Below are 25,142 nucleotides of genomic sequence, written 5' to 3'. Positions count from 1 at the left end.
CGGCTGAATAGGCTAGGGATACCCAAAGCTTGGAAGCTTCAGCAGCAGTTAAATCAAGTGAAGTAGACTGACATGTACAGGTAATAACAAATCCTCCAGAGGTATTGTTCAGTGCAAAAGACAAGTTGCAGAGTGATGTATATGACGTGGTTCCATTTCTACTTTAAAAACACATACACAGAACATGGGTACATATGCATAAAATCACTCCATAGGTTTTCCAGGGGTACAGATATCTGTATGTGCGTGCATAGCACAAGATCTTTAAGAATATTCAGCAAACCTAAAGCAGTGAATCCTCCTAGAAGAATGTGGACATTTACAGAAGGAGAGACAAAGAGGAATTTAACTCTGTCTTGTAATGAATTTACAAGAGGAATTGATTCATATGTTATGTCATTATGCAATTACAATGTGTAATTTAAGTGAGAGGGCTTGGGTTGGGATCCCTAAATCTTGGTTCTCCCTTAGACCAGCAGCCCCCAACATTTTTGACATCAGGGACTGGTTTTATGGAAGACAATTTTTCAGTGAACTGGGTGGGTGGGGCGGGGGGTGGTTCCGGATGCTTCAAGCGTGTTACATTTATTGTGCACTTTATTTCTATTATTATTTCATTGTAACATATAATAAAATAATTATACAACTCACCATGATGTAGAATCAGTGGGAGCCCTGAGCTTGTTTTCCTGTAACTAGACAGTTCCATCTGGGGGTGATGGGAGGCAGTGACAGATCATCTGGCATTAGATTCTCGTAAGGAGCATGAAACCTAGGTCCCTCGCATGCGCAGTTCATGATAGGGTTCACACTCCCATCAGAATCCAATGCCATCACTGATCTGACGGGAGGTGGAGCTCAGCTTCAGTCACTCATCTGCTGCTCAACTCCTGCCATGTGGCCCAGTTCCTAAAAGGCCGCAGACCCATATCAGTCCGCAGCCCGAGGATTGGAGACCCCTGCCCTAGACCTTTCATTTACCTGCCTGTGTCTCTTTTCTGTGTACCAGGCCTCAGGGTAACCTTTGCAAATCTCTGTTTCCTGTACCCTAGTGGAACTTAAGTAACCCACTACTGTATCTCAAGGGGTTGTGAAGATTAAGGAGGAGTCTACTGGGGCATCTGGTTCAAAATATATGCTTTACACTGGATTCTTTCTTTTCTCTTCCAGATAAGATTTTTAGAAGATAGCAGTTTCACAGTGGCAGCAGAGCCCTCTGCTAAATCCTCATATTGGATGTCAAAGGTGGCATGTCATTCAACCCAATGGTTTTTTTTAGTCATTTGTCTTCCTAACACCTATAAGAGGTAAGACATAGCTCCCTTACCCATGAGCAAACTGAGGCCAGGGAAAAGGAATTGGCCAGTTTCCCAGCTCACAAAGCTCTGTGGGAGCTAGTGTTTTGTTTGGAGCTTCTGCCTGTCCAATCTGTCAGTCACGGTTCATGGCCACCATGGAACACCCAACACCGGAACTTCCGCCCTTAATCATATTGAGCCATGAAAAAGTGTGGCTGAAACCTACTGTCTGAATCAGATCCTTGTAATGATTAACCCCAGAAAATGATCTGCAAAATGCATTTACAGAAACATGCAGCTGCTCTCAAACACACCGGAGGAAATTTGGGAGCTACTGCTCTTGCCCAAGGGCACTAACCCATCCCTGATGAGACTGAGCTCCAGGCTGGGGCAGAGATGCTGGGCTGTCATACTCAAGAGACATGGCCTCTCAAAGTGAGGTCAAGAGGCCACCTATCCAGAATTGCCTGTGGTGCTTATTAAAATGCAGATTCCTGGGTCTCATCCTAGAACTAGTAAATCAGAATCCCTGGGGGTGGTCCAGGAATCTGCATTTAAAGCAGGGATTCTTATGCACACTAAAGGTTGGACCTAACTGTACCAGGAGGGAAGAACCAGAGACAAGAATGCTCATAGCCCAAATGCTCTTTAGCCATCTTGGCCCCATAGATGGCAGTGATACATATATCACATGCGTACACAAGAGGATGAAGGTAACTATGACAGGCGAGAAAGAGTTGCCCCTGGGAAGAAAGAGAAAGAAAGACAGGGCAGAGTAGAGAAGGAACTACTCTATTATCCTCTTTAGAATCTTGTATCTTTGGTGGAAGCATAGGTTACAAAGATGATAACACAGAAATGTTTAGGTAAGAGAGTCTAAGGTAGCAGTGACTTCAGTCTCCTGAAAGACATTCTGCAAGATATTTAGCATTCTTAGTCTTTTTTTTTTTTTTTTTTTTTTTTGAGACCGAGTCTCACTCTGTCACCCAGGCTGGAGTGCAGTGGCATGATCTCGGTTCACTGCAACCTCCGCTTCCTGGGTTCAGGTGATTCTCACTGCCTCAGCCCCTCAAGTAGCTGGGATTATAGGCATGCACCACCACACCCAGCTGATTTTTTTATTTTTTATTTATTTACTTATTTATTATTTTTTTAGTAGAGACAGGGTTTCACCATGTTGGCCAGCCTGGTCTCAAACTCGTGATCGCAAGTGATCCGCCCACCTTGGCCTCCCAAAGTGCTGGGCTTACAGGCGTGAGCCACGTCTTTGTTCCAGCAAAACCAACCTAGTCCCTGATTCACAAATCATCCTGAGAGTGTACGGCACTTACAGCCAGAAAGAAGTCTCTGGAGCAAAAAGCATTGCATATTCAATGGTCTATGACATCACCATCGAAGACTCTGTCAAAAGGGGTTTTGTTTGATTAGTTTTCATTATCTGTTGTTACCCAGCTAATGAAAGGTGATACTGTTAATGAGTGTGTGAACGAGACAGTGTCTTCGTTACCACCTCTGAAACATTCCCAGCTTTTTCAGGGACGAATAGCCCTGACCCAAAGTGTGTCCTTTCTTCATCGTAGGGAGATACAAACTCTTTCTGTCCAAGTACTCCAACACCAATTCTTGTGTGTCACAACCCAGAACACAATATGAGGCTTGTGCTTGAGTTACTGCTGTTTTATGTGCCAAAAAAAATGGTAGCTTTTTTTCAGTGAAGTTGATAGAGTTGGAAGACATTTTAATACCACGTTTATTGGTTTGAAAGCATGATTGTTTTAGTAGCTGGTGCAAATTTCAAGGAACACATAACTCCCTTTAAGAAATATTGTTTCTAAGAAATTACATCTGACTAAATTTGGAAGTTTTAATGCAAATAACTTTCAAACAATGAAACCATATTCACAAGGAGAGGTTTTATTTTCTCCTCTGAGGAAGAAATGGAGACATGTTTCCTATTGTCGTTATGTCCATCTGGACAGAAAAGGAAGTCTGTGGGCTAGACAAGCAAAAATAGGTTACATCTGGGTAGCCCAGCAGTCTCTCCCTGACTACTGAAGAAGCTCCTCTTTGTTTCATTCCTGAAGCACGGCGTTGTTTTCTTGGACCCGTGCATCGAGTTAAACCTGAGTTAGACTATGGATCCCTTACACTTGATTTTATGATTGTAAGACTTACACAAATGCAAGCCTAGAACACAAATGAACTCTTATTTGCTTACATCTCCATGAACAGGAAAGAAGCCACTTAATCTTATAAAAGTTTTGCCTGGTTGCTTTCTCTTTTATACCTATTATTAAGCTATAAAATGAAATCACCAAATTACCAATCTGCGAGTATTTGCTACTTCACAATATATATTTAAGAATTTTACAAAACAAAACTGTGCCATAAAAAGTATTTCATCCATATGATCTTACAGTTCCACTTCTAAGAATACATATAACCCAAAAGAATTGAAAGCAAGATCTCAAAGATATTTGTATACCTGTGTTCGCAGCAGATTATCCACAATAGCTAAAGGTGGAAGCAAGCCAAGCGTCCATCAATGTATGAATGGATAAATACAATGTGGTATATACAAACAATGAATTGTCATTCAGCCTTTAAAAAAGAAGGATATTCTGGGCTGGGCGCAGTGGCTCAAGCCTGTAATCTCAGCACTATGGGAGGCCGATAGAGGTGGATCACCTGAAGTCAGGAGTTCAAGACCAACCTGACCAACGTGGTGAAACCCTTTCTCTACTAAAAATACCAAAAAAAAAAAAAAAAAAATAGCCAGGTATGGTGGCAGGCACCTGTAATCTCAGCTACTCAGGTGGCTGAGGCCAGGGAATCACTTGAACCTCGAAGGTGGAGGTTGCAGCAAGCCGAGATTGCACCACTGCACTTCAGCCTGGGTGACAGAGCGAGACTCTGTCTAAAAAAAAAAAAAAAAAATGAAGGAGATTCTGACACATGCTGTAACATGGATGAACCTTGAGGACATTATGGTAAGTGAAATAACCCATTCAGAAAATAAACAAAATCTGTATGACTCTACTTATATGAGATATCTAGATCAAATTCAAGAGACAGAAAGTAGGATGATGGTAATCAGGGGCTGGAGTGAAGGAGGAATGTTACTGTTTAATGGCATAAAGTTTCAGTTTTGTGAGGTGAAAAGAGTTCTAGAGATGGACTGTGGTATTGGTTGCACAGCAATGTAAACATACTTAATGCCATTGAAAGTGTCACTTAAAAATAGTTAAAATGGTAAGTTTTATGTTATGTGTATTTTATCATAATTTAAAATAATAATTTTTGAAAGTATTTCAGATTTTATGCCAAAGTTCTTATTAAGGGAACTTTCAATTTTTTCAAAAAGGTTTAAAATACTTTCCACCCAACTTTCAAAGTAAATACAACTTTCAAATTAAATACAGAGAATTTAATTAATTCCCTGGGACTTTCAGGAAACCAAACTTCTGAGCACTGTTTATTTGAAGAAAGCCTTCCTTTTTCCCTCTCCTTTGCATAATTTCTCCCTAGTGCTGTATGTTGGTCAGCTTTGTTAGCTATTTGTGCTGGTCTGTGGCTTTACTGCTCTGGTCTTTATCAGAAACTTAGGTAAATATTTGCAACCTTGACAAATGATGCTTGGATACTGATAAGTCTTTACATTAAGAAGGATATTCTTAATAAAATTAATGTTCTACTTAGTTCACAAAGCTGTACACAGGATAAATAGCACAAGGCCTGCCGAAGTGCCTGGAGACAGTAGACATGAACGCATGTTGTCCTAGTAGATATTTGCTTATCAAGCACCAGCAAACAATAGAGCTGGAGGGACCCCAAAAGAGCCTAATCTCTGTCCTCTAGAGCACTAGGTTTCTAAGCAGGTCATTTAAAAATGACAGAAGACATGGCTGTAAACCCCTATTTCTATATCAGCTAGTAAAGCATTTGCACATATTTATATATTGGAACTCTGTTCACTCCAAAAAAGGTTTAAATCCCTTTGACCATGAAAATTGGTTGCTTATGACTTCAAACTATACTACAGGGCTACAGTAACCAAAATGGCATGGTACTGGTACGTAAACAGACACACAGACCAATGGAACAGAATAGAGAACCCAGAAGTAAGACTGCACACCTACAACTATCTGATCTGTGACAAACCTGATGAAAACAAGCAATGGGAAAAGGTTCCCTGTTCAACAAATGGTGCTGGGATAACTGGATACCCATATACAAAGGATTGAAACTGGACCTTTTCCTTAACCATATACAAAAATTAACTCAAAGTGGATTAAGGACTTAAATATAAAACCCAAAACTGTAAAAGCCTGGAAGACAACCTAGGCAATACCATTCAAGACATAGACACAGACAAAGATTTCATGACAAAAATGCCAAAAGCAATTGCAACAAAAGCAAAAATTGACAAATGGAACTTAATTAAACTAAAGAGCTTCTGCACAGCAAAAGAAATTATCAACAGAGTAAACAGACAACCTACAGAATGGGAGAAATTTTTTGCAAACTGTGCATCGACAAAGGTCTAATATCTAGCATCTATAAAGAACTTAAAGTTGCAAGAAAAAAAATCACCCCATTAAAAACTGGGCAAAGGACAGGACATGAACAGACACTTTTCAAAAGAAGACATAGATGTGGCCAACAATTATATGAAAAAGCTCGACGTCACTGATCATTAGAGAAACGCAAATCAAACCACAATGAGATACTATCTCATACCAGTCAGAATGGCTATTATGAAAACGTCCAAAAATGACAGATGCTGGTGAGGTTTTGGAGAAAAGGGAACACTTATACACTGTTGGTGGGAGTGTAAATTAGTTCAACCATTGTGGAAGACAGTGTGGTGATTCCTCAAAGACCTAAAGACAGAAATACCATTCAACTCAGCAATCCCATTACTGGGTAATATACCCAAAGGAATATAAATCATTCCATCATAAAGACGCATGTGTGTATGTTCACTGCAGCACTATTCACAATTGCAAAGACATGGAATTAACCTAAATGCCCATCAATGGTAGACTAGATGAAGAAAATGTGGTACATATACACTATGGAGTACTATGCAGCCATAAAAAAGAACAAGATCATGTACTTTGCAGGGGCGTCTACGGAGCTGGAGGCCATATCCTTAGCAGCCAATGCAGGAAAAGAAAACCAAATATTACATGTTCTCACTTATAAGTGAGAGTCAAATGATGAAAACACATATAGGGAAACAACACACACTGAGGCCTATTTGAGGGTAGAGGGTGGAAGGAGGGAGAGGATCAGGAAAAGTAACTAATGGGTACTGGGCTTAAATACCTGGGTGATGAAATAATCTGTACAACAAACCCCCATGACACGAGTTTACCTATGTAACAAACCTGCACATGTACCCTTGAACTTAAAAATTTAAAAAAAGAAAGAAAGAAAATGGGTTGCTTGACTCTGCACCTTTCCTTCCCTCCTTCTCACTTCCCAACCGTCCTGATTTCATATGGGAATCCATGCAGTTATGGAGAATCCACCTTCAGCAATGGGAATGAACCTAGCACCACATGACCTAGGCTGGATCAATCATCACATGCTATCCCCTGACCCAGTGACTGGTTCAGGGATGGACATGTGACCTAAGAGGGTGTGGTTAGAGTAAATCTCAGGACTTCTGCTGATAACATTGGCAAAAAGATTTTTTTTTTTTTAATGAATGAGGGCATGTAGCCTCACAGAACAGCTGGAAGCCATTTTGCAACCACAGAGATCTGCCAAAGTCTCCGTAAGATGAAGAAACACTGAGATAGCAGAGCCAGGAAACGGTGAGGGGAATATTGGTCCCTGGTCAAGTTGTTTGAGCTAGCCCTGAAGTTTTTCAGATCTCTGTGGGCTTTTCAATTGCATGAGCTAGTAATTTCCCTTTATTACTTAAGCCAATATGAACCAGCTTTTCTGTTACTTAGAACCAAAAGCATTCTGCTACACCATTGATCCACGTCAAACACCCCCTTCCTTTTACAGAAGAAAAGACTAAGTCTCATGGATACTATGTGGCTAGTTAGGAGGAATTGCCTTCCCAGTTCCAGGCCTTTCTCCTTTTACTATTCTAGCCACTTGTGATGGGTTTGGTAACAATGAGTAAAATGTGCATTCTCCTTATTTCTAACCATGGATTGGATATGTTCAGAAATACTAAAACTGATTTTCCTCAAGTGTATCTTCTGGCAATTAATGTCATTGCTTTATAGCTACTCTGTACTACGGGCCCTTGTGATTCATTAGAAAAAACAAAGGGTCAAATAGTTAGAGAAGGTATAAGGACCTCGTTTCAAATTTTATTTAATTTACAGCTAATTTACCAGTAACTTAGGCTCAACCATGTATGCTGCTTTGCTATTTTCTTCAAAACTTGTCATGCACTTTTGTTTCTTGGTAATCATCCCTCATTACCATTTCTTATCTTTCAAAAACACAGCCTCACCACACTGTATTCTTACCTTTGGTGTCTCCCTCTACAGCTAGAATTTTCAGATTCTGTGGGCTCTTCCTCTGTAAACTCTAAAAATCCTTCCTTTTTTATCTATACATACTATTTCCCCCACTCTAATGGATCTTACCTATCCCCAACCCTAAAATTACCTAACAAAATGCTCATCACATCTTTAAGGAAATGTCCCACAGTGAGATAAAAGAGAAAGGAACATGTGTTTATTGTGCTAGGAAGATACTAGATACTTTATAGACAATTAACTCATTTAATTTTCACGACCACACCATGGTAAGTAGGTAGTAGTATCTCAGTCTAAAAGTAAGGAAACTGAGGCTGGGTGAGTCATAGGGTTGAATTCCAAACCTAGGTGTGTACAGTTCTAAAGATACTTTCTTCCACTGCTTCTGTTGGACAATAGATTTTGCCCCTTTTGTACCGGCTCCAAAGGATAGTGACCGCCTGGATCTTGTGTTGAGAAGACTGAAGCCTCATCCAGGTTGACAGGGAAAGACAAAAGAGATGTCTTGCCAAAGCTTGCCAAGGGGGAAAGTGGCAATCCACACACCACTTATTTCACATTTCTTCAGGCCTGTGCCTTGGGCAGTTCTAGAGGTTTCCCAGGAGAAGGACAGGTGCACCAGGGAGTCTGGCTATAAAGTTTGTACACTAGAATCTGTTGGCAGATTCTGTTGCTTAAAGTTGAGTTTGCTTTCGTACTTTATATCTGAAGAAATGGGAAGTTAGGGAGTTAACCACTGTCTATTGGGAGGTGACTCATGAATCAGAACAGGTGAGAATGTCAGGCTCTGAAATGACCAGCACACTTCTATATGGAATGTACTGGGGCAGCATACCTGCATTCTTTCTCAGAGCAATGTTGACACACTTAAATTTGTGAATAAGGCCTTCCAGGATGTCTTGTTTAGGAAGAACCAGTTCACTTGCTGGTATTTAGGCTTTCTAGGTATCACGAGGGCTTTCTGTCAAAGCATAAACAAGCAGTGAGAAATCATCAGTGTTCTCTCTCTGAAGAGAGAGACACCAGGAAAGGAGAGAGGGTAGCAAGTTAGCAGGCATGGAAAGCTGCCGCTTTGCAGATGTATTCATCAGGCATAATCCTTAGCTGGATGTTAGACAGTACCGGAATTTGCACAGCGACTTGTCTGATGGTTGCAAAGATATTGGTCCTCATGCGGGATTATTCAAGATATTCAGAAGGGAAGAGGCTGGATCTGGTTACAAAATGTGTTCCTTAAATACGTAATGAATGAATGAATAAACAATTCAATGGAAATTGGGGCAAATTAAGGATTCAGTAGATGTGAGGTGTATTTGTCTCATGTCCTCATCTGATGAACATCTACCGTATTCAGTTGTCTGGGGAGGACTCTTTTAGTGTAGAAACCAAAGAGGCAGATTTGAGGTTCATTTAGAGATGGGGTATTTGGGGCTGGGGGGAAGCCAGCATATGAATGATGGGCTTCACCAGGAGACAAAGGGCATCTGTCTAAGGGATGGATGCTGAGGGTGGACCTAGGAGGCTGAGCAGGTGAAACTCTTCCATTGGAGCAGACTGTGGGTTTATCTGAGCTTAAGAAAAGGAGGTCATTCCCAAGAATGAATAGCAGTGGATTTGTAGACTTTGAAATTAACAAATCAAAGACACCAGATCTCTGTAGAGAACTTAGTATGATCTCTAGATTCTGAAGCTCCAGTTCTCAGCCCTGGCTGCACCCTAGAATCACCTGGGAGCTTTTCAACCCTACCATTGCCAGTGTTTCTCTCCCAGAGATTTGGATTCAAGCAGTTCAAAGTGAGGCCCTGAAATCAATATTTTCAAAAAGACCTCCAAGTGGCTCTGAGAGTGTCACTGTAGTTGAGACTCTCCACTCTAGACATAACTCAAAGCAGGCAAATTTTCAGGATTCCATGGCTAGACTATGATATTGCCAACAACCTCAAGAGAGACATTTTAGGATTATTCATTCATACTGTGTGCATCCTTCGTTTCTCACTAGCCCCTGTTCTTAAGGCCTGGCAGATTCCCAGGTGACTTCTATCCATAAGAGTGACCAAAGAAGGGCCACTGGGAAACACACTTATAGAGAGTTTGGATTATGATCCCAAAAGACACATTCCTGAATGCCATCATCCCCGAGGTTGAAATCCTGAAAGATCAAAATTTCTAAAGACTAAATCCCTAACATCTAAAATCCTGAAAATCACAATCATAGGATAGTTGCATCATGTTAGGTGAAACTGTTACCTTGTTGTGGTCTTTATTTGGAAATTAAGTATGGTTTAAGGAGATGCATATAGGTGTCAAGTTGACAGGGATGGATTTGTTGACTTAATTTGAGGTGTCAACTTGACTGATTAAGGAATGCCTGAAACCCTAGTAAAGCATTATTTTGGGTGTGTGTGAGGGTGTTTCCAGAGGACTGAGTGGACTCGGTGAGGAAGATCTGCCCTTGATATTGGTGGACACCATTCAATTGGCCAACGATCTGGAGATAACAAATATAGAAGGCCAATTGGTCTCTCTCTGAGAGCTGGGACAGACTTTTCTTCTGCTGCCTTGGACATCAGAACTCCAGGCTCACCAGCCTTTGCACTCCAGTACTTAACACCAGTGGCCACCTGGGTTCTGAGGCTTTTGGCCTCAGACAGAAAGTAACACCATTGACTGCCCTGGTTCTCAATATAAAAACGTTGAAACTCCCTCAACAAATGAAGAAATTTCCTTTTTGTATACCTGCATTTGTGAAAGACAAAATTTCTTGAGATCTTGCCTTTTTGGGCAACTGCGTATGCAGTGGTGACCTATAGAGGTTTTTGATTGATCTTGTCAAAAGACAGGTTGTCCATCACAGTATTTCAGATGACTGCAGTTATAAAGCTGGGTGCACACAACTACCAGCCATAGTGATACATATTTATACACTTTGTTTTTGGCCTGTTGCCTTATGAATACAGTTCATCTGCTTGTAATTGTTATAATCATGTGACTGTTGTTAGACTAGCTGAGTGCTTATGTTTGCAAAGATATATATGTTATTATAGCCAATTTTATTGTGTAAATCGGCCTCTGAAGTGCTCTGTCAGTTTATATGGTTCTCAAATAAATCTCCTTTTAAAAATGTAAATAAATATTTTAAAGATAATTTCTTCTTATTTTTTCCAGAATTATATTTTTGGGATTTTGATCTTTCAGGATTTCAATATTTGGGATGGGTCTTTCAGGATTATGATCAACCCCCTACGTGGAACCATACTGGGGAAACTATGACCAAGAATAAAATCTCAGAAGCCTGAGATTTTGACATTGGAGGCAAAGGAAAATCACATCAGAGGGCCCTGCTCAGTGCAAAGAGCACTAGGCTGGGTGCTGGAAGTCCTGACTTTCACTCATGACTGCAGCTGCCCCACTGTGATCCTGGGGAAGTGACCTCTGTGATCATTGTGGGTCTGAGTACTGTCATCTGTTCACTTCCATGTCCTTCCACTTCTGTGACTCTGTGAGCCTAACTCTATTTCTTTTTTTTTTTTTTTTTTTGAGATGGAGTCTCATTCTGTCGCCCAGGCTGGAGTGCAGCGGTGCGATCTCAGCTCACTGCAACCTCCGCTTCCCAGGTTCAAGTGATTCTTCTGCCTCAGCCTCCTGAGTAGCTGGAACTACAGGTACACACCACCACACCTGGCTAATTTTTGCATTTTTAGTAGAGACAAGGTTGCACCATGTTGGCCAGGCTAGTCTTGAACTCCTGACCCCAGGTAATCCACCTCCAGTTGGCCCCCCACAGTGCTGGGATTACAGGCATGAGCCACCACACCCCGCCACCTAACTCTATTTCTGAAAGCTCTGCCAGTTGGAGGTTTCTCTAGCCCACCAGAGTTTCTGGCTTTGGGGGACAGGGAGGGAAGGGAGGAGAAGCTGTATTATAAGAAGAAAGTTAAAAAAGTAAGCATAAATTATTTGAACTTTTAGGAGACATTAACAAGGTACTATACTGAGGGTATTAAAAACACTAAAATTAGCCGGGCGAGGTGGCGGGCGCCTGTAGTCCCAGCTACGTGGGAGGCTGAGGCAGGAGAATGGCGTGAACCCCGGGGGGTGGAGCCTGCAGTGAGCCGAGATCACGCCACTGCACTCCAGCCTGGGTCCTAGGTGAAAGAGCGAGACTCCTTCTCAAAAATAAATAAATAAATAAATAAATAAAAACACTAAAATTTGTTTGGCTTTGGATAGAAAAGCTACTGAAATTGAAGAAGAAAAGATGGGACTGAATGAGCACTCCTTGGGTTGGAGAAAAACCAACATGATCATTGTGTAATCATCATCATAATAATGCTAATGGACATTTGTATAGCACTTGGCAGTTTACAAGTTACTTTCTTATAATAATAATTACTACTATATGGTACATTACAGTAACAAATACTTTTTAGGGCTTTACCCTGTGCCACTGTAAAAGTTGGTATTAGTGGAAGATATAAATAGACTTATCTACCTGATTGTTAAGGAACTAGGAGGGGTGGAGGTTCAACACCAGCAGTAGGACAGCAAACATCTTAGAAGACCAGGCACATCTTCAGCCACACCCTTGGGATCAACTTGGTGGTCTCCTGGTTGGGGTCAGGAGCAGAAGTGGGGCCATGGCCTCCATTTCCCTTCCTGGGCAATGTGCCTTTCTTTCGTCACCATGGAGTCCTTGCCTTTGTTTTGTTTCTCCTTGTCATTTATTTCCATTAACATGCAGTGGTTTTGTCCTTTCTCTTCCCGACTGTCACTTTCCTCACCTAGAGAAGAACCAGCCCCCACCTAGCTCACTAGTCTGTATCAGGCTCAAATGAGGTGATGTATGTAAAAAGGTTTTGAGATGTTAAAAAGCACAGTCCAGAAAGACCTGAAGGCATGTAAACTATTATGATTTGGGGGCTTAGCGGACCAGGAATTTGATCTCATTGCCTCCAGGTCATATCATGACCCTCTAGGATCCCTCCTCCCTGTCACACAGCCTTCTATGGGCACATTGATCCCAGGATTTCCAGAGTACCTCAGGGCTGAGCTAACCTTATGGCACTCCTGGATTGTCTCTGACATGGTTTGGCTCTGCGTCCCTACCCAAATCTCATCTTGAATTATAATCCCCATGTGTTAGGGAGGGACCTGGTGGGAGGTGACTCAGTCATGGTGCAGTTTGCCCCATGCTGTTCTCGTGTTGACGAGTGAGTTCTCACGAGATCTGATGGCTTAAAAGTGTGGCACTTCCTACCTCACTCTCTCTCTCTCCTGCTGCATTGTGAAGAAACTGCTTGCTTCCCTTTCACCCTCTGCCATGATTATAAGTTTCCTGAGGCCTCCCCAGCCATGCAGAACTGTGAGTTAATTAAACCTCCTTTCTTTATCAACTACCCCGTCTCAGGTAGTTTTTTGTTTGTTTGTTTGTTTGTTTGTTTGTTTGAGACGGAGTCTCACTCTGTTGCCCAGGCTGGAGTGCAATGGCGCGATCTCGGCTCACTGCAAACTCTGCCTCCCGAGTTCAAGTGATTCTCCTGCCTCAGCCTCCCGAGTAGCTGGGACTACAGGTGCCCGCCACCATACCCAGCTAATTTTTGTATTTTTAGTAGAGATGGGGTTTCACCAGGTTGGCCAGGCTCGTCTCCAGCTCCTGATCTCAGCTGGTCCACCAGCCTTGGCCTCCCAAAGTACTGGGATTACAGGCGTGAGCCAACATGCCTGGCCCTCAGGTAGTCCTTTATAGCAGTGTGAAAACGAACTAATACAGCCTCCCTGGTTTCTCACAGTTTTCTTCCATTTCATTGCTCTGCCCTTGTCTCACCTGAGTTGGGTATTTCCTCAGAGAATATTAAATATTTTTGCTGTCAATCTAGAATTGTAATTAGAAAGATAAGTTGGCAGCCAAAAGAAAAGAAACTTCATGTATTATAAAGCCCGATATTAAATGAATTTTTTGAACATTTGATAAAGTTTATATCTTGTCTGGCTTCTTGTTCCTTTCTCAAAACAATGATTTTCTCTTTCAAATATCTTATTCTCTGTTAAATTTTCATTTACAACCCAAAATGTGGCTTTTTTTTCCTAGTCTGAGAGTCCTGACATCATCTTAACTAGGGAGTTTGTGGTTACTTGTAGCCAGGGACTAATGATCAACAACAACAAAATGTCAGAAATACTTAGAAGATGAAACAGATTATTAAATTCTATTTTGTTACTAGCATGTCCATAAATTAATCTACCACCAGTTTTAGCCATACATTGAAAGTCGGTAATCTTGTGAAATCCATGTAAGACAGTTTTCCAGAGAAAAAGATAACGTTTAATAAATCAATCACTGTTTGTTTATTTATTTATTTATTTATTTATTCATTTATTTATTTTAGGCCAGATGCAGTGCCTCATGCCTGTAATTCCAGCACTTTGGGAGGCCAAGGAGGGAGGATTGCTTGAGGTAAGGAGTTCGAGACCAGCCTGGGCAATACAGTGAAACCTCATCTCTACAAAAAAATTTTAAAAATTAGCCAGGTGTGGTGGTGTGCACCTGTGGTTCCAGCTACATGGAGGTTGAGCCAAGAGGATCTCTTGAAGCCAGGAGGTTGAGGCTGTAGTGAACTATGTTCATACCACTGTGCTCTAGCCTGGGTAACAGAGTGATACCATCTCGAAAGAAAAATTTTAATGAGAATTATTGGAATAAACCTGTTAGTTATGATACATATGGAGAGAGGGGGGAGAGAGATCATTGATTATTGGATTCTCTTTGTTTTAGAATTTTATTTATTTATTGACAGAGTCTCACTTTGTCACCCAGGCTGGAGTGCAGTAGTGCGATCTTGGCTTACTGCAACCCCCACCTCCTGGGTGCAAGCGATTCTCCTGCCTCAGCATCACAAGTAGCTGAGATTACAGGTGCACACCACCACACCCGGCCAGTTTTTTGTATTTTTAGTAGAGACAGGGTTTCACCATGTTGGCCAGGCTGGTCTTGAACTCCTGATCTCAAGTGATCTACTCACCTCAGCCTCCCAAAGTGCTAGGATTACAAGTGTGAGCCACCGTGCCCGGCCAGTTTTGGAATTTTAAAATGTAGTTATAAATAAAATGGATTCTTGCCTAATTTTGATACCAAGTTAATTCCTTTTTAACAGAAATTTTTTTTAATATAGTGTACTTGCACTTTCTAGCCTACAAACAAATTTTATTTGAAATTTTTCAAAAGCAATTTAATACTAATACTAATTGGGCACCTGTCAACCATTAACTACAGTGCTAGGCACTTTGCACCCATCATCTAGTTTAATCCCCACAACCCTGTGAAGTAGACATTTTTTGTTTTTTTGAGACGAAGTCTCTCTCCTGTCGCCCAGGCTGGAGTGCAATGGCATGATCTTGACTCACTGCAACCTCCACCTCCTGGGTTCAAGTGATTCTCTTGCCTCAGCGTCTCGAGTAACTGAGATTGCAGGCACTTGCCACCAAGCCTGGCTAATTTTTGTATTTTTAGTAGAGACGGGGTTTCACCATGTTGGCCAGGCTGGTCTTGAACTCCTGAATTCAGGCGATCCACCTGCCTTGGCCTCCCAAAGTGCTGGGATTACAGGCATGAGCCACCATGCCCAGACAAAGTAGACATTTTTAATTAGGTTGATTGAACATTAGGATACATTTTCTACCAATAATAGCAACCATTTCTTGGGAGCTAACTATGTGCTGAACACTCTTCCAGGCACTTGAATTTTTACTTAATCTTCACCATAACCCTGAAAGTGAGGCTTTATTTTCCCCAGTTTACAGATGAGGACTCTAGGGTTTAAAATGGTCAAGTGAACCTTCCAAGGGCATAGAACCAGTGAGTGGCAAAGCTAAACTAGCCTTGGTCTTCTGCTTCCAAGTACAGAAGATCCATACAACCCCCAGATCAGTACCAGCCCACTGAGTTTATCCACTCAGTCATCAGTCTGCAGCCCAGGAGCTAAAATAATTCATCCCAGTCATTTCAAATTTTAAAGTTCTTAATGGAGGAATTACAGTCATGTGTGCCTTAATGACAAGGGTATGTTCTGAGAAATGCTTCATTAGGCAATTTCGTCATTGTTGTGCAAACATCATATAGTGTACTTATACAAACCTAGATGGTATAGCCTACTACACACCTAGACCATATGGTATAGCCTATTGCCGCTAGGCTGCAAAGCTGTACTGCATGTTACTGTATTGAATACTGCAGGTAGATGTAACACAGTGGTAAGTATTTGTGTATCTAAACATATAAAAACATAGAAAATATGGTATTATAATCTTATGGGACCACTGTTGAATATGTGGTCTGTCGTTGACTGAAACATCGTTATATGGTGCCTTGACTGTACTTACAAAGCAGGGTGAAGGGAGCAAACACCAACAGACTACCGTATATGAATCCAGTAAAGAAACAGAAACAGAAACCAACCAACATATGAACAGAAAGAATCTAATATAATGCATTGATTAATCAGGAACACTGACTTAACATCCCATGGTAGAAGACCTCTACAACAGCTCCCAATAATCTCTGTCTCCTGGTATTCATGCCATCATATAATCCTTTTGTGTATGGAGTAGAATATAACAAAAGCAGTGGGGTGTCAATTCTGAGATTAGATTGCAAATGAATCTGGCTTCCATCTTCCTCACCCTCTGTTTCTCTCTCACTTGCTTGCTATGACGGCAGCCTGCTTCCATATCGTAAACTGCCTTGGAACCAATTACCACTACCAGGGAGACAAACTATTGCTTAGAGGATGCTGACAGGAGCAGCATGCCAAAATTGGAAGAAGTAAGTCCCTTCTTCCTCTTCCTCCCATCTACCTTTCCTTTAGTGCTCCTATTCACAGAATCAGCTGGTAAAGGAGTGATGTGATTATAGAGTCCCAGCCCCAGCATCAAAACACAGAGCATAGAAGGATGGGCTTGGAGCTGAGAAATCATAACTGACCGTCTGATCCAGTCCACCCCTTTGGCCCCTCATCACTCATATATACACCCTTCTATACACACTTGAACTTCCATACAACAATATGGTTTTACGTCTCTGCCTAACAACATGCAACTGGCCTTTGTACAAATGTACTCTTACCTCTCCCAGAGAAAAAAAGACAAAAAGACACAAAATCCCAAAAGTAATTGTGTTCATTTCCAGATGACAGTCACAGTATCTGTCTCTGGGTGACGTGAATATCAGTCTCGCTTGAACATTTATTTACAGTCCCATCTGAACGTTCTGTGATCTAGAGGCTAAATTTTAATTTTGTGTAAGATGTTTATATCAGTAGTATTTACCTTAGTGAAAAATAAGAAACAAATCAAGTACGAGGCAATGAAAAACAGGACATTGGCTCGTGCAGACCTGGTTTAGAACAAATAGCTCCACAGACAGTAAACTTGAGTGTGCGTCTTTAATATTGTAAACCTCAGCTGTCGAATGTGCAAATTGGAGTCACAATTCTTGTCTCACAGATAAATTAAAGAGTGTTCTGCTGAATGATAGTATGCCTGTGAAGTACTTAAGAAAGTCCTCAGTCAATGGCAGCTTTGGCTGACTAGTAAAATTGCTGGTCAAAGGATGTCAAAGGAGCTTCCCAGATAAGGGGATTCTTGAGCCCCTTAGCAGGTGTGGAAATGAAGAAAGCACTTTTAACGCAGTTGACCATTCCCATCTTCCTCCAGACTTTCTTCATTTGGCTTTTGGTGTTTCACTCTACTAAACACTATATGTTAAAGTTAAGTTAACCACCACCAATACGTAAATAAATTATAAATCATAAGGAAAGGAAGAAATAAAGAGAGAGAAGACATGAGTATGTGTGTAATAATACATGTGTAAATAACACGTAAGAAAAAAACCATGCATAGTTTTTAACAGTCCTTGTTTCTTTAACTGATCACCAGCAAAGTTGATATTTACAACTTCTTTCCTCCACTACTCTTTCCACATTTCCTTCCTTTGTCCTCTGCCAGGACATCAGCTTATGTGGGTTCTTCACCTGGCAAAACGATCACAGCTTTCACTTCTAAAGGGTTGGGGTCTTTCGGATTCTGCCTATTTTTCCACTAAGTATTACTATTGGACCTGGAAGTACTAATAGGCATCCCTAAGCATCCCCTGGATTCCAGACAGTCCTCCATGCCCTCCTTGTATGGCAGCAATCCAATTTCTCCTTGGTGATCAAAACTAACCACCCCAGCAGGTAGAATAACTTCCTTCTTTGCCTTTTAATTTAGTGGCCTGAGGAGCCCATCATGTTTCAATTGAATGGGTTGTGTCTACTGGTGGAAGCATTCTTCCTTTGGGTACTCAGACCACCAAGACATCAGAGCAAAGTTCTGTAAGTGTGTTATTAGGTGAATAAGTGAGAGGAGCCATTTCTGCTTTTACCCCTTGATACTTGGACCTCTGTATTTTGTCTATGGGTAAAACAGTAACATATATTGTATGCTGATTCAAAGTATATACTGCATCCTGTAAAACAGCACCCTAAATTTTCACAGTGTTGTCTCTCAGCTTGTGCCACGAATAGGTCTTCAGCAGGCTGTTCCATTCCACCATTCTATCTGGCCCACAGCTTCTTACAAGATTAAGACAGCAGATCCCATGGGTAAGACCCATTGCCTCCTTTATTTTGCTGTGAAACATGTTCCTTGATCAGAAGTAGTGTTGAGAAAACCATGATGGTCAATAATGTATTTTGCAATTTCATGGAACTGAGACAATAGCCTAGTATAGGGCATAATTTGCATCATCTGGAAGGCATTAGCACCCCTAGGCATGAAAGGACAAGGGGAAGAAAGATTGTTTCTGGGCCAAGTAAGAGCTAGAGACTCAGAGGAGGTACCTCCCTCCTACCCACCCTGGCAGGAGCTATGGCCACCAGGGACACAACTATTGCCAGAGACATGGTGCAGAAGTAGAGAGGAATCAGGAAAGAAGAAATACTTCAATCTCCTTCTCCTGCTGCCCTTTGATCTCCAGCCAGTGCCTCCCTTTGTCTGAACCCAAAGAAAACCAGAGGGCAAAAAAGCTGTAGTGATGCTTCAGAGGGGCCAGGCTCCCAGAGCACAGAGTAGAGCAAAGGAAGGCAGGGAGTGGACATGGGTGGGGGTGGGGACCAACCTGTGAAAGAATTATTCAGGCAAATGAGATCTGGAAGGACTTTTTGGTAACTTTGAAGTCCTTAGTAGAAAACTGAAGGGGTTAGGGTTTCAATTAATATGCTCATTTCTTCTTTGTCGGAAAGTGGACTGGAGCCGGGAGTGAATGGCTGGCTGCATAGTTACTGTGGAAACCAAAGATCTGAAGGGGCCCTGTCACCCTTTGGACAAACACCTGCAGACTGGCATGCATGTCTCCCAGGGACCCGGGACATTACTGGGAGTGATGTGCCAACCTGCAGTAAGGTGATCACATTCTAGGGATAAAACTAAATTTAAAAAATATTTACATTGGCAACTTGTCATTTTGGAAAGGGCTCAAGATCCAGAGTCAGAAATCTCTGTAATAAATAAGGAGCCTTCTATTTCCAAGATGGAGAAAGGATGGGGAGAATGGTAATACCCACTTTGCAGGAATGGCAGAGGGATGACATGAACATACTCTGACATGAAGCTAGTGCTCAAGAATTGGTGGTTGTTAGTAATAAAACCTCATTTCAAGCAAGATTGAGACAAAAGACATATCCAGAGAAAATAGAAAAATGATGATATGAAGCAACACTAAGGTTCTAAAGGGCTACGTCCCTGTCTTCTTTATCTTGGCATCACTGGCACTGAGCCTAGGCCCTAACAAGGAGCAACCACTCACAGCTGATGAATGAAAATAACACAAAAACAATTCCAATGGGGATGAAGCCCCAAGGTCTGAAGCAGATGACCACACGTGAGATGGAGTTAACAAACAAGCTAAACTTGGGGTTTTAATTTAAGGATGCAAATATGATCTCATTCACATCTTTGGGATCTGAAGGAATGGGATTGAAGCTTAATATTGTTAGAGAAGCCTTAGATTGTGCAAAGAAAAACGGTTCATGAAGAAGATGGACATAGAGGCCCTATATTTGAAGGTCTAAACACTTCTAAATCTAAGAGTGAGTACCCAGGTGGAGAGTAATGTAAGATAAGAGCATTACAGGACTGTATGGGAGCAGCCCTGGGGCCACTGGCCCAGGGAGTCTGTGAACTGTTATCAACATAAAAATTGCTAACATTTATTAAATGCTCACTACATGCCAAGTGCTTAATGTAAATCACCTTTTTAGGTTCAATGTCAACCCCATCAGGTCAATCCTATCATTCAGATTTTACAGATGTGGAAATCAGGGCTCAGAGAGGTTAAATAACTTACCTGTGGTCAGCCAGCAAATAAGTGGTGGAACCAAAATTTGAGCCTGGGTCTTATGAATTTTGAGTGATGATCCTGGCCTCCTGGTATTCATGCTGTGTGGTCTCCTACCCCATTGTTTGTTGGACCAATCGAATATGGTAAAAGTGACGACATGGCACTTCCAAATCTAGGTCCTGAAAGACATGGTGGTTCCTGCCTCTCTCTCTTTGATCACTCTCTCTGGGGAAGATGACTGCCCTGGCGTGAGAAAAGTCTCAATTGGTAAGGAACTGAGGCTTCCAGCCAACAGCCAAGCAAGGAACTGAGGTCTCTTGCTAAGCCACATTAGTGAGCTTAGAAATGGATCCTCTAGTACCAGTCAAGCCTTTAGAAGACTGCAGTTCCTGCTGTTATTCCACTTACAACCTCATGGGATACTGTAAGCCGGAACCACCAGCTAAACCACTCCCAGATTCCTGACCTACAGAAACTGTGAGCTAATAAATGTTTGTTGTTTTAAGCCACTAAATTTTTATGCAATTCATTATGTTGAAATAGATAAGCAATACAATATTACAATAGCAACACAATCAGAAGCCTAATGTGTTTCTCAAAGTTCCAAAGTTTCTAATCTGGGCCTTGAAGGTTGAATGGGAGCTCACCTAGAAAGAAGAGCAAAGGACATAGCACTGCAACAACTAGAGACTGCACTTCAGCATTTGAGATCCTTTAAATAGAGGGCTTCAGCTGTGAGAAGAGTATGTGCAGGAAGCAGAAAGGAACGAGTAGACAGGTGTTGCTTATGTCATGTTAAGATGTTTGGACCCTGTACTGTAGGTAATAAGGAGCTGCTGACCTACATAGTCATAAGCCAAGACAGTGAGGAGGATAGACTTTAAAGAAACCCATATAAAAGCACAGAGATGAATGCTTGTTAGGAAGCTGATGGCACTAGTGGGAGATGTTGAAAGTGTGGGCAGGGATGGGGGGAGCAGAGAGGAGGGGGACAATACATGGAATCGAATGGGCAGAAATACAGTGGGTTCAACACAGAGAGGAGGCCAGGCACAGTGGCTCAGGCCTGTAGTTCCAGCGCTTTGGGAGGCCGAGATGGGAGGATTGCTTGAGCCCAGGAGTTTGAAACCAGCTTAGGCAACATAATGAGACCCCGTCTTTACAAAAAAAAATAATAATAATAAATAGAAGAAATTAGCTGAGTGTGGTGGCACACACCTGTAGTCCCAGCTACTTGGGAGGCTGAGGCAGGAGGATCACTTGAGCCCAGGAAGTTGAGGCTGCAGTGAGCTGTGACAGAGCCAATGCACAACACCTGGGTGACAGAGACCCTGTCTCAAAACAAAACAAGCAAAACAAAACACAGGGTGGGTGGGGAGGAGACATGTGAGACAGAGAACAGAGACAGAGACAGGGACAGACAGAGGTATGGCAGAGATCGAGAGAAGTCCTTCACAAGGGACACTGATTTGTTGGTATTTTTATTTTCAAGTTGCAGACCAAAACCTGGAATTAACACATCAAAAGATTCTACGAGGAAACCCATTTAAAAATAGGATCCATTTTTTTCTTTTCTGCACAGGGAGAAAGTTTAAGCTCTCCTCACTATGAGTTTTCAAGTATAAAAGACTTTTTCTTCCACGATGTTGAGAACAACTGTGGACTGTTGTGACCAGGACAACAGGGAAGCTTGCAGCAAGATAGCTCCAGGTTGGATTCGTGCTTCGCACCCCAAGGGCTGCCAGCCAGAGAGGAGGAGGAGCAATCACTCCTGCAGTTTCTGAACACTACACAGACGCCAGGTAGCTTCTTCAGGAGAACAGCCCTCTGAGGAGGCAGGAAGAGGAGGCTTCTCTTTCAGCAGCTGGAGCTGCTGAGATCTCTGGGCAGATTAAGCTCTCTCTAATGGATGGGCTCCAGCCTGGCACACTCAGCGGAGAGGGATCCACTCATCCATCATCAACATAATATGGTCCTCCCTGCACTTCACAGCGTCCTCTTGCTATTGAAAAGGCTTTTTTGCCTTCTCAAGTTTCTTTGTCAACAGTCTACAGGAAGAAGCTCAGGCCGCCACCGGCAGAGGTGAATGCAAGCTCACGTTTTATTTCTGACTGCTTAATCATTGCCTCGATCACTGCTCAAGCTCTGCCTTTGTTTCCAAAGGTTACATGTGGGAAAACTTCTTTTTCTATGCTGAAATTAATGGGGAGGCAAGGATGAGTCCACTGATAAGCAGAGCCTTAAAACTCACATAGAGAAAGAACTTTGCTGGAGTGTGAGTGAGTGAACCACTAAGGAATCAGATAGCGTGATGGCAGTTATCATTGCAGGTTAAGACAATTCTACAAATATTTCGACACCTCCATATACTCACTCCTTTCCCGCTGAGTCGAGAGACTCAGCTACCAAGAGAGGAAGCTCAAAAAAAACAGAAGCTTCAAACAAACAACCAAAAAAAAACTGTGGGTTCATCAGAGGTGGTAGGGAAGACAAAAACATGGGAGGAGCAGCTGGGCGCGGTGGCTCAAGCCTGTAATCCCAGCACTTTGGGAGGCTGAGGTGGGTGGATCACCTGAGGTCAGGAGTTTGAGACCTGCCTGGCCAACATGGTGAAACCCCGTCTCTACTAAAAATACAAAAAATTAGCCCGGCGTTGTGATGCACACCTGTAATCCCAGCTACTCCGGAGGCTGAGGCAGCAGAATCACTTGAACCCAGGAGGCAGAGGTTGCAATGAGCCAAGATCACGCCATTGCCCTCCAGCCTGGGCAACAAGAGCAAAGCTCCATCTAAAAAAAAAAAAAAAAAAAACACGGGAGGAGCAATAAAAAGGGATCCATGCTTTGATTTTTTTTTTTTAATGAGAGGAAGGGAGGGCTGCTCCCTCTCACTTCTCCCTGTTTTGTTGTTCTTTTAAGTAGCATGTGGCACTCTGCATATATCCTGTCCATGTGTTTTCTTTTATTATTATTTGTCCACTTGCCCAGAATGAAAACTCCATGGGAGCATGGCTGTAGTGTCTTGTTCACTCCTGCCTCTCCAGGGCCTGAAACCGAAGTAGGTAGACAGGGCCTGAAACAAAAGTAGGCAGTCCATAAACTTTGCTGAAGGAATGAGTGAATGAATGAAGACCCCAAGGATGGACCTCAGGAAGGTGAGCCTGGGCAAAGGTTTTCAGTCCTAGTCCATCATGATCACAGAGCTGGAATACACTTATTTCACTTTGTCACATGAAGTAGAGATTCATTTGGGGAAACAAGCATCTGTTAGAGTTGCAGACATCTCTGAGGGGTAAATGGCTGTTCATATCTTACATCTTACCCTGATCCTCACTCTATCTGCTTTCCAAGAACATGGAGCTCAGATCCCAGCACTGAGAAGACGGGCATTCCGAGCAGGGGGCGTTTAGGTGTAGACAGCCTCAGTGACTCCTGGGTTTAGGATCAGTGAGATAATCTCCAGTATCTACAGTGGGCAGGTGGGAGAGTGCCTGATGCAAACTGTATCTATTTAGAAGCTTTCCAGACAGCTGGGCTTGTGCCTTGGAAATACAATAATATTTGTTTCTCCTCCTTCCTCTTCACTCCTTGGCCTCGTGTTCTGCAGTGCTGGAACTTGGGTCAGATTTAGCTACCTCATTCATTCATTTATGAATTCATTTAGCCAGTGATTATGGAGCACGAATTTGTGCTGGAAACTGTGCCTCGGTGTCCTCAACAGGTTCTGACTTGTGAATTCCAAAAGCTTTTGTGATCTACTGGGTAAAACATTGTTTTCTAAGGAAAATGACATGCTGATTGCTGAACAGCATATTCTAATTACCTCGTGGAACCCAGGCCATTCTTAAATCGGGTTTTGTCTGTATTGCCTTAGACTGTTAATGAATTGTTTCCCAGTCTGATTGAATGCTCCTTGAAGACGGACCCGGGTCCAGCCACTGCAGTAAATATTGCTAACTTGGGGGTGTAATTCTGCTGCTTTTGTGGTTGCTGCTTTGCTTATTTTTTTATGTCTGCTGTTTCCTGTGAGATTGTTTCTATGTGTTTCATATGCGGGTTGATGTTCGGTGAGGTTTATGGAATTTCTGTGCAGCTTGGGTTAAGAGTATCTCTTCAAAAAGGTTTTTGCATTTGCTTCTGCCAACCTTGTTATCAGCTCAAGTTGTTTCTTATGTTGAATTATTGGGGATGACCTCCCCCACACTCAAGTAGTGTAAATTAGAACCTCGCTGGCTGTGGTGGCTCACTCCTGTAATCCCAACACCTTGGGAGGCCAAGGTGGGCAGATCACTTGAGTCCAGGAGTTCAACACCAGGCTGGGCAACATGGCAAAACTCTGTCTCTAGAAAAAATGCAAAAATTTGCCAGGCATGGTGGCACATGCTTGTAGTCCCAGCTATTCGGGAGGCTGAGGTAGGAGGATTGCTTGAGCCCAGGAGGAGGAGGTTGCAGTGAGCATTGATCATGCCACTGCACTCCAGCCTGGGCAATAGAGTGAGACCCTGTCCCCCCCAAAATTTTTTTAACCTCAAACCCTCATGGTATAATACCTGCTGTGGGTATAATCCTTTAGTTACAATTGGATGCTTGCTATGATTTCTCAGAAGGAAAACATTTTTTCCTACCCAGAGCCCTTTACAGCTAAGCAGAATTTCCCCAAATGTGCCTTTAAAAGGTATTGGCTTATGCAGGCTTCTCAGTTTGACGTCTTGTTCCTGAATGAGCAATGAAACCCCAAACGGACAACTTTGCCCTCCAGGGCAGCCGAAATATCACATACTCCTTGCAACTCCTTACATCAGCTCACGCTCCATTTATGGACATGGAGCATTTCCTTCCTTTTTTCTTTTCCTTTTGCAAATCCAGTTATGCATTTAAAAGGATGCAATGTACCCATTATTTCCAGGTGTTTTGTGGCACTAATGTGTATGGCAGAAGTGGGTGTTCTCTAATTGTTCGT

At 42.3% G+C, this 25,142-nt stretch overlaps 1 long non-coding RNA gene across 1 annotated transcript; it reads left to right on the top strand.

The window, feature by feature from the left end:
* Window positions 1–13,071: 13,071 nt before the first annotated feature.
* Window positions 13,072–23,118, top strand: LOC100601202. Its single transcript, XR_179478.3, has 2 exons — window positions 13,072–13,172; window positions 21,676–23,118. It is a non-coding gene; the product is annotated as an uncharacterized LOC100601202 (long non-coding RNA).
* Window positions 23,119–25,142: the final 2,024 nt, after the last annotated feature.

The sequence above is a fragment of the Nomascus leucogenys genome, chromosome 15 (assembly GCF_006542625.1).
Source record: "Nomascus leucogenys isolate Asia chromosome 15, Asia_NLE_v1, whole genome shotgun sequence".
NCBI classification, from domain to species: domain Eukaryota; kingdom Metazoa; phylum Chordata; class Mammalia; order Primates; family Hylobatidae; genus Nomascus; species Nomascus leucogenys.
Note: the sequence above shows the minus strand (reverse complement) of the source record. Positions and strands in the feature narration are given on the sequence as shown.